Source organism: Pleurodeles waltl, chromosome 4_1 (genome assembly GCF_031143425.1).
Source record: "Pleurodeles waltl isolate 20211129_DDA chromosome 4_1, aPleWal1.hap1.20221129, whole genome shotgun sequence".
Taxonomy (NCBI): domain Eukaryota; kingdom Metazoa; phylum Chordata; class Amphibia; order Caudata; family Salamandridae; genus Pleurodeles; species Pleurodeles waltl.
The window spans coordinates 20,166,202-20,180,580 of record NC_090442.1 but is presented as its reverse complement, the minus strand read 5'-3'; positions in this window follow the sequence as shown (position 1 = coordinate 20,180,580).

Here is a 14,379-nt window from a genome sequence, read left to right as displayed (position 1 = left end):
TGAGGGTGTGAGTTTGGTGATGCTTTGTGCCCCCGTGCTTGCCTCAACCCCCAGACACCAGCCCCTGACTCCGCTTGTACTTACCTGGGAGCAGCGCGTCTTCATCCCCCCTCACCCTCCATTGTCTAACATTGGGCACCGACTCAGACTTTGACCCCTGCACCAAGCCGCCCTGTGCCATTGTTAGTGTACTCTTGGTACCATCCTGAACCTTGCCCAGTGCTAGTCTAAAGCACTAAAGACTGGGATCGTAAGTCATGCACTTACCTGTGAAACTGTGTTATTGTTTTCCTTCCTTAGGATAACATTGAAGACTCTGAAACTTGGACTGTGTCGATTTTTGAAACAGCAAAGTACTTTTAATTTAAAAACTGCTTACATTATTTATATTTGGTTCAAAGCAGAAATAAAAGCAACTGTTACTTTTTCTAAATTGGTCTTGGATTTATTCTTTGAGTGTATGTCTCATTTATTGCCTCTGTAAGCACAACAAATGCTTAACATGACTCCTTGATAAGCTTAACTGCTTGCCCACACTACCTCAAAAAGAGCACTAGACATATCTATTTCTGCCTATGCAAACCTTTGAGGATCCAGTTGACTCTCTGACAGTGTACTTCATTTTAGTGCACTATATAGAAAGCTTCCTACAGCTGGGTGCAGACTGGGGTGGGCAGATTGGGCAGGGTTCTGTGGTGTACTTGGGACACCTAGTAGGTGGTGGCAAGGTGCGGCCCCTCCAGGCCAAGATTGAGACAATCAAGGCCTGGCAATTACCTGGAACCCAAACAGAAGTAAGAGCCTTTTTAGGCCTCATTGGGTATTACTGTAGGTTTGTTAAGCGTTATGGCACCATAGTGGCCCCTTTAACAGAACTAACATCCAAAAAGCAACCTAGGTTGGTGAATTGGAGAGAGACTTATTGGAACGCCTTTGACTCTCTAAAGGAAGCCATGGGCACGGCACCCAAGTTCAGGGCTCCTGACTACTCCCAGGAATTTATTGTGCAGACAGACGCTTCAGAGCATGACATAGAGGCTGTTCTAGCACAGCTAAATGAGGAGGACCTAGGCCAACCAGTAGCCTTTATTAGCAGAAGGTTATTACCATGGAAACAGGGGTGGAGTGTCATTGAAAGAGAAGCATTTGCTGTGGTCTGGGCACTGAAGAAGCTGAGACCATACCTGTTTGGGACTCACTTCCGGTTCAGACAGACCACAGGCCCCTCAAATGACTTATGCAGATAAGGGGGGAAAATTCTAAACTCTTGAGGTGGTCCATTTCCCTACAGGGGATGGACTTTACGGTGGAGCATTGCCCCGGGACTGACCACGCCAATGCTGATGCTCTCTCCATAATCTTCCACCTTAGCGATGAGAGCTCCCAAGGGGTTGGGTAGCTCTCCCCACTTTCAGATGGGGGGGGCACATGTTAGACCTGACAGCCTTAGGGTGGTCATCCCCCAGCTTTTTGCCTGCCTTACTCCACTTTCTGACACTGTTTTTGCTGGCTTTAGGACTCTGCACACTATACCACTGTTAAAGAGCATATGCTCTCTCCTTTAAACATAGTAACATTTGTTCATTCCCAATTGGCCTACTTGATGTAAGTCCCTAGTAAGATGCACTACAGGTGCACAGGACCTGTAAATTGAATGCTACTAATGGGCATGCAGCACTGGTTGTGCCACCCACATAAGTAGCCCCTTAACCATGTTTCAGGCCTGCAATTGCAAGGCCTGTGTGTGTCATTTCACTGCCACTTCAACTTGGCATTTAAAAGTACTTGTCAAGCCTTAAACTCCGCTCTTTCTACATATAAGTCACCCCTAAGGTAGGCCCTAAGTAACCCATAAGGCAGGGTGCTATGTAGGTAAAAGGCAGGGTGCTATGTAGGTAAAAGGCAGGACATGTACATGTGTGTTTTATATGAACTGATAGTGGAAAACTCATAAATTATTTTTCCACTTCTGTGAGGCCTGCTCCTTTCATAGGGTAGCATTAAGACTACCCTCATATACTTTTTGAGTGGTCAATTCTGATCAGAAAAGGGTAACCAGGTCGTATTTAGTATGGCCAGAATGGTAATAGAAAATCCTGCTTATTGGTGAGGTTGGATTTTATATTACTATTTTAGAAATGCCAATTTTAGAAAGCGAGCATTTCTCTGCACTAAAAATCCATCTATGCCTTACAGCCTGTCTCTAATCAACGTCTGGGCTAGGCTGGTTGAGAGCTTCCTTGTGCATTTCACCCAGTCAACCACAATCACAGGACACTCAGTCACACCTGCACTCATCTGTATACTGAATGGCTCTTCCTGGGCAGGAAGGGTGGAGGGCCTGACACTTACATTTCAAAGGCTAGTGGCCTGCCCTCAAACAATGGACTGCCAAACCCCATGCTGGGACCCTGGCAGACAGACCTGTACTGAAAGAGGAACTTGTGCACTTCAAAACCACTCCCCCTCTACAAAGGCATTTTGGGGTATTTAAACTGGGTCTCTGACCCCACCAACTCAGACACTTCTGGACCTGAACCTGCAAACTGCCAAGAGGAACTTCCTGGCTGCCCAAAGGACTCATCTGGACTGCTTTGCTGAGAAGGACTGCTGCCCTGCTGTTGCCCTGCTGCCCTGCTGGCCTCTGACTTTGCTAAGAAGTACTCTCCAAGGGCTTGGATTGAGCTTGCCTCCTGTTTTCTGAAGACTCAAGGCCAAAAAGACTTCACCTCTTTAGGAAACTCCTTGTGCGCCACAAATCGATGCACAGCCTGCCGGAAACGACGGACAGCCTGCCTTGCAACCAAGAAATTGCCACACAGCTGAACCGGAATGATGCAGCCCGACTTCCCGAGTGCAGATTCGACGCGGTGCCTGCCTTGCAACAGAAAATTTGACACACATCCCTACCGGATCAATGCACAGCCGAACCAGAACAACACAGCCATTCTCCGAGTAGAAAAATAGATGCAGCGTCTGCTGTCTGAGAGAAAAATTGACGCATCGCCCTACCAGATCGAAGCAACGCCTGTGACTTCACCCAGCATGCCCAGGATTTCCCATTATTGTCCCTAGGCGTCAAAAAGATCCCCGCACTGCAGTGAGGAACCAAGGCTGTGTGCAGAAAAACTAGGCAAGCCCCTTGCAGAGGTGAAAGTAACAACGCCTCGCCTGTGACGTGTCAGAAAATCCGACGCACACCATATTTTTCCACGCATCTCCTCCTCTGTGGTCTCTGTGCGTGTGATTTTAGGCGCAAACCAGGTACTTTGTGTAATCAAGAGACTTCTGTTGATTTCTAAGATTTTAGACTCTTTTTAATCTTGCAAAAGTGATATCTCAACTTGTGCTTATTAAATCTTTAGCGTTTTGACCTTATTTTATTCAGATAAATATAATCTATTTTTCTAAATCTGTGTGGTGTACCTTTGTGGAGTTTTCACTGTGTTACTGTATGATGTATTGCACAAATACTTTACACATTGCCTTCTAAGTTAAGCCTGACTGCTCAGTGCCAAGCTACCAGAGGGTGGGCACAGGATGATTTGGTTTGTGTGAGTCTTACCCTGACTAGGATTGTGGTCCCTACTTCGACAAGAGTTTATACCACTGCCAACTAGAGACTCCATTTCTAACAGTGGTGGTCCTCAACCTCACTCCTTACTTCCATTTTGGGATGAGAGAGTTAAGGTCCCTCTGCAGACTGAAACAAATTAAGGCCCTCATTACGAACTTGGCGGGAAATCCCGCCAAGTTCGGTGCTGGCGGTCAAAACAATGACCGCCAGCACGTTGAAGACCCCGCTGGCCAAATAAACAACTTTCCGCTGGGCCGGAAGGTGGAAACAGTGTTTACACCAGCCGGCCCAGCAGAATGCAGGGCCTGTACATTGCCGACGGCTTCACATGGAGCCGTCAGCAATGTAGCAGTCCGGCGGGTGCAGCAGCACCCTTTGCGCATATCACTGCCTGTAAATCGGGCAGTGACATGCGCGACGGGGCTGTGCACGGGGCTCCTGCAATGCCCATGCCAAGTGCATGGGCAGTGCAGGGGCCCCCAAGGGGGCCCCAGGGCACCCATTCCACCAGCCTTTCCCTGGCAGCCTAAACCGCCAGGGAAAGGCTAGGGGAAGACAGGTTCATTATCCGGCAGGCAGCGCTGCCCTGTCGGATAAGGAACTCCGTCATCGCCAGGCTGCTTGTCGGCGGTAGCGGAGTTCCGCCTGTGGCGGGCTCCCCATGTCCATTATATGGCGGTAATTTCCGCCACCGCCGGCATGGTGGTCCGGACCGCCATGTTCATAATGAGGGTATAAAACTGGTTCCAAACCAACCAAGGTTAAGCTCCAGGAGCTCTTGGCAGAGTATCCAAAGGAACACCCTACTGAGGAGGAAGACATCCCCTTTAGGGATCAGGAGGATGAACTTCCCCCTCCTAACCTAACTAGGGAGGACAAGGTCCAAATGCCCCTGACTCCAAGGATTGTACTCACTGGATCTGGATCTTCCGCAGGGGAGTCCAGCTCCTCTGGGAACATTGAGGGCATCCTCAATGAAGAGGACCTCCTTTTAGCAAGGATGGCCAAAAGGTTAGCTTTGGAGAGACAGCTTCTAGCTTTGCAAAGGAAGGGATCTAAAATGGGATTAATGCTCATTAATGGTGGCAGCAACTTAATAACTAGGCACTCTGACACCCCTAAAATCCCCAAAGGGATTGTCCCCAAGTATGAGGAAGGTGATGACATTACCAAGTGGTTCACAGCCTTTGAGAGGGCTTGTGGAATCAGAAGATTGAGAAAGTCTCACTGAGGGGGTGTCCTTTGAGAAACTGTTCACTGGTAAGTGTAGGGATAGACGCCTCACACTCAATGGTGCAGATACTGAATCCTCTGACCACATAAAGGCTACCCCGACTGAAGACTCTGGAGTATAGAATTAGGTTCAGAGGGGCTCACAAAACCTCGAGCCAGTCATGGGTTGATTTTGTAGACTACTCAGTGAAAACACTAGATGGTTGGATAACTGGCGGTGAAGTGCATGACTATGATGGGCGTTATAATTTGTTTATTAAAGAACATCTTTTAAGTAACTGCTTCAATGACAAGTTGCATCAGTATCTGGTAGAGCTAGTTCCAATTTCTCCCCAAGAATTGGGAAAGAAGGCAGATCATTTAGTCAAGACTAGGATGACCAAGACTTCCACTGGGGTGACCAAAAGAAAGGGGTTACAAAGCCTCACCAAGGGAAGGGTGGTGAGACGCCTAAGGATAAAAGTAAAGAGGCTTCTAAAGGCCCTCAAAAACCTGGAAAGGAGGGTGGGCCCGAGCCACAATCTTCCCATGGGAAAAAAGATAAAAACTGTGATCCCAAAAAGGCCTGGTGTTTCAAGTGTAAACAGCACGGACACCAAACTGGAGACTTGTCCTGTCCCAAAAAGAATCCCCCTAGTACTGCGCCTGCTAGCTCTGGGATGGCCAGTCTCCCGTGGGATCAACAGTGTGCCTAGAGCAAATCAGGGTTCACACAGAAGCTACTTTAGTTTCTGCGGGTGGGTTGGATATTGCCACTCTTGCTGTCTGGCCCCCTAATATGAACAAATACAGACAGCATCCCTTGATTAATGGGATTAAAGTAGAAGTCCTGAGGGATACAGGTGCCACTGTCACCATGGTGAGAGAAAAACTGTTTTCCCCAGGACAGTATCTGGCTGGACAAACTTATCCAGTTACCAATGCTGACAATGTGACTAAGGTCCATCCCATGGCTGTGGTGACCTTGGAATGGGGAGGGATTACTGGCCTGAAAGAGGTAGTGAGTGGTCTCTTCTGCAATCATGTATGAATGTCTGCTAGGAAATGACCTGGAGTCCTCAGCTTGGGCTGAGGTAGAACTTAAAACCAATGCAGCCATGCTGTGAATCCCTGAGATGGCGTGTGTGAAAACTAGAGCACAAAGCTGAGCAAAGGGTGAAAAAAGTGTTGGAGCCAGGAATAATGGCCCAACCTTCCAAGAGAAGGGGCAGGAAGACTGGGGGCAAGCTTCTGTACAGTAAAAAGCACAAGACTCCTCTTCTCAGGAAGACATCTTAGCATCCTCTGAGGTAACTGAGCATATGGAACTTGATCCTTACCAGATAAATCTCTTGAGCTCAAGGGGACCCTCTAGGGGCCAGCTGTGCCAGAGATAGAGAACCTGTCCCACTCTTGAAGGTCTGAGGCAGCAAGCAGCTGCACAGGAGAAGGTAGATGTCAGTGGCTCCCACAAGGTCTATTGGGAGGAAGGACTGCTATACACTGAGGACAGATACCCCAAAACTGGTGCAACCAGGAGAGTGGCAGTACCTCAGCAGTTTAGGGATTTCATCCTCACTTTAGCACATGGCAGCCCCCTCGCTGGGCATCTGGGCCAAACTAAAACTTGGAATAGGCTTATCAGCCATTTCTACTGGCCCAACATGTTTCAAAAGGTGAAGGAGTTTTGCAGCTCCTGTGTCACCTGTCAAGCCAGTGGTAAGGCAGGTGGCCACCCAAAGGCTCCCTTAATTCTTCTACCAGTGGTTGGGGTTCCCTATTGAAGGGTTGGTGTGGACATAGTGGGTCCACTTGAACCACCCACAGTCTCAGGAAACCAATATATACTGGTACTAGTGGATCATGCTACTAGGTATCCTGAAGCAATTTCCCTTAGGTGTACTACACCTCCTGTGGTAGCCAAAGCCCTCATTGGTATCTTTACCAAGGTAGGGTTTCCTAAGGAGGTGGTTTCTGACAGAGGTGCCAACTTCATGTCAGCTTACATAACATGCATGTGGTATGAGTGCGGGTGACTTATAAGTTCACTACACCATACCATCCACAAACCAATGGACTTGCTGCAAGGTTCAACAAGACACTGAAGGGCATGATCATGGGGCTCCCTGAAAAACTACCTGCCATGCTAGCTTTTCACCTACAGAAATGTGCCTCAGAAGAGACAGGGCTCGAAAAATCATAAAAATGTTACTAGACCTGCAGGTCGAGTAACTTAAATAATCTAATCGACCTAAATGTAATGTACTTGACCAGTAAACAGGTCTCAAATGGTGTGATCCTAGGCAAATAGTTTAGAGTCACCATTTTCTTAATTCTCACATATGATTGCACCTTTAAATATGCGAGCTCAGAATTTCTGCAGTACAAAAAAATCTCTTTTGTTTGATTAAGTAGACTAAAGTTTGTTGCATGCATCACAAGAATCTAGCCCACATACCCATGAGGACTAGCCCACATAACCTAAAACTTATTTTAGTTTACTAACAACATTGCCATGAGGGCAGGAGTGTTTCTCAGTTTGTTTAAACACTCAACTTTAATAAATATATTAGTAAACCATGGTGTGGTGACATATTGTTATCTACACACAGTAACTTTCCAACAAATGTCCAAAAACATCCCCACTAACTTGCAGCTTTACTGATAAAACTATATAGTGTATTAACAATCTGTGAAGCTTGGGTTTCAGAAAACATATCCTTTGCACATCAACATGTAAAGTATTCTGATTTGTTTTCATCCTATTAAATATTTTTTCAGCACACAGAAATATTAAAAAAGGGCTTTTACAAGTACTGAAATATATTTTGAAATGTTTGCACAGTTAACTTAGTCATTTAAATGTTGTGTGTTGGGAAAAACCTGTCACCCTATATCCTTTTATTTTACGTTCTAAGCAGCAGGTCACACGGTTCACCTTACAAAGTCCTGGAACTCAGCAGTCAGAAGGAAAATTATTTGTAAGACAAAACTGACTTTTGACCTCTGACTGTGAACAAAGAGCAAATGTGACATAAGAACATGATTTAAAGGCATCTTTTATTGCCCCTCCACTTTTCAACTGAACAGAACACCTGATCAGTGTCAACGCGCCAGAAGGGACAAGTAAGTATTAAAAATAGCTCAACCTGATCAAATAAGACTCACCAATGCGAGTGGTCGAGTGGATTTTTCGAGCCGTGATTGAGTAGGGTTTCCCCCTTTGAAATTCAGTTTGGCCACCCTGTTAGGGGATGATAAGTATAGGGAAAGGTGCGGAAGACATTGTGACGCGAAGGGTTAATTAGCTTGAACAGTGTAGATGAGCATGATGCCTGCCGAAGCCAGAGCAACGTGGAAGAAATTCACGATGTTCACTTTCAAGCTTGTTTTCTTTTGACATTCCGTAGATAAACTTATTCGCAGCTGCATGTGTGAGAAACAGGCTGTGAAGGAGATTCAGTCTCAACCTTGAGAACCAGACCACAGTAAAAGATGGAATGAAAACAATGGCCAGGGAATGGCAAGGCAGCCAAGAGACATGTGGACTAAGTTAAGTTCCACCCAGGGATGATAGGCTTTTTGTTTCTCTGCTCTATTATTATGACTGATTATTTATGCTTGCACTGTGTTTATAACCTGAAGTATTCAGCTCGTTTATATTTTGCTTTCTAAACCTCGTAGTGTGAACCTGCTATAATAACTGAAACATGCATTTTGGTGTGCAGTAAATCAAAGCTTATCTGAAGTATTCAGTTTGTTTATATTTTGCCTCCTGAATTTCGGAGTGTGATGCATTTTGGTATACAGTTAATCAAAACTTATATCTGTCAATGAACTCTTTGCTTATATATATGTATGCATAGATGCTCTTTGTAGTGTACTTATATATAAATAGATGCTTTTCATTGCTATTCTTATTCTACTATTGTTAATGTGCTAAATGCCTATATTTACCTGCAATTCTAGTAAAGCTAAATTGTATTTTTAATTGGCGTGTGGTCCTTCATTGAGCGTCCTTATTGACTTATACCGAACTGGTGTCAACCAGTCACCTGGGTAAGACATTTGGTACCTGGAGTGGGGTATTAGTCAATAACGCCTCTTTGGGGACGTAAGAAAAGTGAGGCAGAGAGCGGAAGGCAGCATGGGGCAGAAGCCAGATCCATTCCCGGGTGGTTAGCAACTGACCCGTTCTCTGGTGTGGCAGGACTCCTGAACCGGTCGGCAGCGCCAGTGTTATGGAAGGCATTAGATGAGAAAGTGACTCCTCTCTTAGTGGAAAATGCGGTTGAGAGAGTGAAGCTAAGAGGGGCGAAGCTGGAGCTGAAAGCAGCAGGGCAAGTGGGATGGCTTTTCCTGTCTGTGCTCCGTACGGTATACAGGAAAACATTAACACAAGATGCAGAGATAAGAAAACTGCGGGATGAGGTTGCAGCCTTGCAGGAAAGGCAGTTACTTATGAAAGAGACCATGGAAAGTGCAGTGACTCGGGGTGATCAAATGGAGGCAAGGTGCACCACATTAGCAGTACGAGTAGCAAAACAGAAGAGTAGGCAGAAGCCTAAAATGCCCTCAAATGTGCAAGTGAGGGCACTGATACGCAAACAGAAGAGTAGGCAGAAGCCTAAAATACCCTCAACTGTGCAAGTGAGGGCATTGGTACGCAAAGAAAATTGGGATCCATGTGCTTGGGATGGAACAGTCTCAGATAATGAGGACTGGAATTGTGAGGATGAGGTGGAAGTACGTGTAACAGAACTAGGTGGAGTTGAAAGTGGAGAAGGACGTGTAGGTGAAATTGAAGGTGAAAAGGGAGTGAATGGTGGGCAAATACAGAATTCTCGTTTGGTAAGAGATTATACACAGAGCGAGTTGTTGGAAAGAACCCATATGTTTAGGCAGATGCCTGCAGTGCCTTTGTTTAAATGGTTGGTGAGATCGTGGGACACTGGAGCAAAAGATGCACTACAGAATCCTTTTACGTTAGGTCCCATCACAGAAGGAGACCTGTTTGAGCTGGACATGATAGTACAGGATGATGTAGTGATGTGGAGTTTATGGCAGAGGCAAGGAAAAAAGAGAGTGCCACAAGGATTTTGGTCAAAGAGATTAACTCCCTCCATGAGGAATTATACCCCGTTAGAAAAAGAACTAGCAGGAGCATATTGGGCGTTAGTAGAAACAGAGCGTATAACTGGTGACCGCCCGGTTACCTTAAGAACACAGGTCCCCTTACGAGGCTGGGTAAGAGAAGGAGGGGTTGGCACTAAAGTAGGCAGGGCGCAGGAGTCTACCATCGTAAAGTGGAAATGGTATCTGCAGCAGAGGGCAAAACCGGGGCCAGCAGGAGTATCGAAGTTACAAGAAGATATGCTGGGGGCAGTGGACTTACAAGCAATGGTCCCCTCACCAGAGCCATCTGAGATGGAGTCCTCACCATTTAAAACAGCCCCACCTTTTGAACAGCTCACAGAAGAAGAACAGCAAAATGCATGGTTCACAGATGGTACCGTCCGGTACCATCAAGGAAAAAGACAATGGCAAACAGTTGTATTCCAGCCTGCTACAGAAACGCTGCTGCTGCGAGGAGGAAATAATGGATCAAGTCAGCTTGCAGAACTTCAGGGGGTAGAAGCAGTGATCGAACAGGTCCCCATCGGAGAGAAAACGTTTGTGTACACTGACAGCTGGGCCACCTACCAAGGACTAATAAGCTGGGCCCCGACTTGGCGCAAGGATTGATGGAAAATCAAAGGCACCCCCATTTGGGGAGGCGATCAGCTATAGGAAGAGATGTGGGAGAAAGGGCACAAATGTCAAATCTATGTGGGACATGTGGACGCCCATTGCCCATCAGACACCTCACTTGCATCTCTATTCAACAACACCGCAGATCAGATGGCCAAAACACAAACAGTGATCATCAATGAGGAGGCTGAAGCTGCTCTAGCAAACTGGGCCCATGCAACATCGGGACCTCTAGGAGAGAATAGCACTTATGCATGGGCACAGCAACGACAGATTCCAGTTACTAAAGAACAGGTCCAACAAGCAGTAAAAGAGTACCCCACATGCAACCAGATAAAACAAATGCCCCTGCAAAAGAAGCCTAGCGTCCATATCAGAAGAGGAACCGCAGCCGCTACAGTGTGGCAATTGGACTATATCGGGCCGCTACCAAAGGAAGGAGGAAAAAGCTACGTATTGACCATGGTGGACACCTACTCTGGCATTATGTTGGGTATGCCCTGTAAGTCTGCAGACCAAAAGTCCACTTTGCGAGGGCTAAACTACCTGATAAAACATTATGGGATACCTGATGAAATCCAAACAGATAGGGGCACACACTTTTCAGGGAGAACAGTGCAGGATTGGGCGCAGGAACAGGGAATTCGGTGGATTTTACACCTTAGGTATTATCCACAAGCTGCAGGCATGATTGAGAGATATAACGGATTGTTGAAAGAACAGCTAAAAAAGTTATCAGCACATCAGACTCTAAAAGGATGGAGTAGTAATTTAGACAAAGCCTTGTTTGAATTGAACAATAGACCAGTTGGGCAGCAGACTCCTTTCATTCGGATGACAGGGCATGATAAAGAAATCACCCACACAATGATTGTCTGGAAAACAGACCTTCGAGCTTGATTACCTTTACAGGCTACTTCTGGCAGTATAGGACTGGACCTGTTTGCTCCAGAGGATGGAGAAATACCCATAGGACAGGTGAAGACTATTCCCCTAGGAATAGGAGTAAGAGTACCACCTGGAACATATGGTAGAATTGCCCCTCGGTCCAGCCTAGCCATCAAGGGAGTGTCGGTGCTAGGGGGAGTCATAGACCCAGATTTTAGAGGAGAGGTTAAAGTAGTATTACTGAACCAAGGAGATGCTACTGTATTGTATCAAGCTCAGGAAGAAGAGTATGGGTGCATCATCCAAGGAAAAAGCCAGAGGCAGGAGAGATATTGAGTCAAGGGGTGGGGAGTACGTATATTGTACTTTAAAAGAATTCTAATGTACCTGTATTTGTACCTGCAGTGAGACTTACCCCACGGTCGTAAATGATGACATCTGCATCGATGACGTGGTTCCTGTTTGCGCTCATGATTATAACCGGAAAAAGTATATTAGTCCGACCAAATGTGGCAGAGAATGTCATCACGGACCTTCATGTCACTTGTGCACCTCAAGCCGCTAATGTAACTGATGACCAGGGAAATGTTTCACTCTGCAACGTGGAGGTACCTGGAGGCAAATGGATGGCTGCCAAAGCTGTATCCTGGAAGGTAACTGGACAGCAAATCCGACATGCCAACGGACTGAACGAGTTGCAGGGAATGCCCGCAACGGTACAGGCTTTGAATTATACGCTAAACATGATATGTAAATATTGTGATACCATTGTACCTTTTACACCAGTACAGACATATCCGTGTAGATCTTATGATTGTTCAAACAAACAATATATTTTACCAGGACATATGGTGGTTGTTACAATGACTAATAGAACTAAAGGAGTTCGATACTCCAAACTGCCTGCCTTTATGTTTTATGTAGCCGAAAGACGCATGGTCAGCAATTTAGGCAACGTTTCCATAGTTCGATATAGAATAGGATGTAAGCAAGCTTTACATGCAAGCATAAATAACCATATTGTGTTACAGATAACTATTGACAAGGGGAATGTCTCTAAGTACGATCCATTATGCACACCATGGACACTACAGTTATGGCCCTTGCCGAAGTTACGCATCAGAAGAGATCTAGGATCCATGATAGCCGGGGCCACCGGAATTGGGGTAGGGGCCTTGAACGCTTTTGATATTGAAGCCATTAGGAATAAGCTATCTTCAACAGGATATAGTACAGGGGAGGCCATAAAAGTAATTTCACAATGGGGGCCCACACACTCACAAGAAGTATGGAAGGTTCTGCGTGGGTTGTATCGTGATTGGCAATGGCATAATTTCACTTATGAACAATTTGGAAAAAGCTTTCAAAGCACCCAAACAATGTCCAAAGGAATTCAGTGCATACTATGGCAAAGCATTGTTAATCAACAGTATGTAGACTTCAAAGCGGAATGGGGACAGCTTCAAGGTGAATATTGGAGACAACAATTGCATTTGCCTGAGGAAATATGGGTAAGGCCCATACAATTTCATTGTGAGGGAGAGATGTGTTATGCTCATTTTGATATAGCTAGAAGTGATCTTCCTCCTGAAATATGGTGCCCCTTTATATTGCTCCCTATAGTAATAGGTGAAGAATGGTGGATACCTCACACTGACAAAAAATGGATTGATAAAACAAATCACACCGTAGATCCCACTAGATGTGCAGATTGGTCTAAGGGGTGGGTATGTACCACACTGGACGGGCGCTAGACCCATGCCTTCACCCAATATCAGGAGAATGTGAATGGTTACCTTATCCTATTAATGGCACAGACTTATATCAGATAGGAACAGAGAGTATATGTTACGTTACTAATCATCCTTTACTTATTAACGGATTTGTACAAACCACCGGAGTGCAGGTAATGTGTATGTGCAATATTACCAGCATTATTGACATAAGTACTCATATCCTATACCGATCGACTAAGTTCACCACAACCACATTACAGACGCAAATGCAAGCACAGTTAGAATGGAACATCCCGCTTGTTGAGAAGCTACCTAGACGAGAGGCAATCAGGCGCTACGCACAAATCACATTTGCTAAATTCGACATGGCAGCTAAATATACCAAGGATACAGCCATACAGATGACCATAGACGCCAAACAGCTTATGCACACTGCTTCACGCATCCAGCAAGTAACTGAGCACCATTGGTATGACATCTTCTTAGGTTGGGCACAAGGAGCTACAAAGACGCTAAATATAGTGTTACATCCGCTAATCTGGTTATTGATTGTCTGTGTCATGCTAATGATTATACTATGTAGACTATATGTACGCACAAACCAGCTTTATACTAAAATGTAGGAGCTTAGAATAATGCTAACAAGTATTCGTAGCAATCTAGCTAGCGAAGTGTTACAATAAATACTTCTGGTTTCGCAAGCGTCGCGCTCATCTAAGGGGTGGAGTGATCAGTATAGGGAAAGGTGCGGAAGACATTGTGACACGAAGGGTTAATTAGCTTGAACAGTGTAGATGAGCGTGATGCCTGCCGAAGCCAGAGCAACGTGGAAGAAATTCACGATGTTCACTTTCAAGCTTGTTTTCTTTTGACATTCCGTAGATAAACTTATTCGTATTTACCTGCAATTCTAGTAAAGCTAAATTGTATTTATAATTGGCTTGTGGTCCTTCATTGAGAGTCCTTATTGACTTATACCGAACAGGTGTCAACCAGTCACCTGGATAAGACAGAAGACCACTTGCACTTAAGAAGGAGGGCTGGGAGAGACCTCTCCACGAGACTAAGCAAGGTGTGGTGGACTATGTGCTCGGCCTCCGCTCTAGGATGGCAGATTACGTGGAAAAAGCATCCAAAAACTTTGAGGCCAGCCAACAGCTTCCCAGTCCACAATTGTCTGGATTTTGGGTTGTAAATGTTGCATTTGGCCTCCAC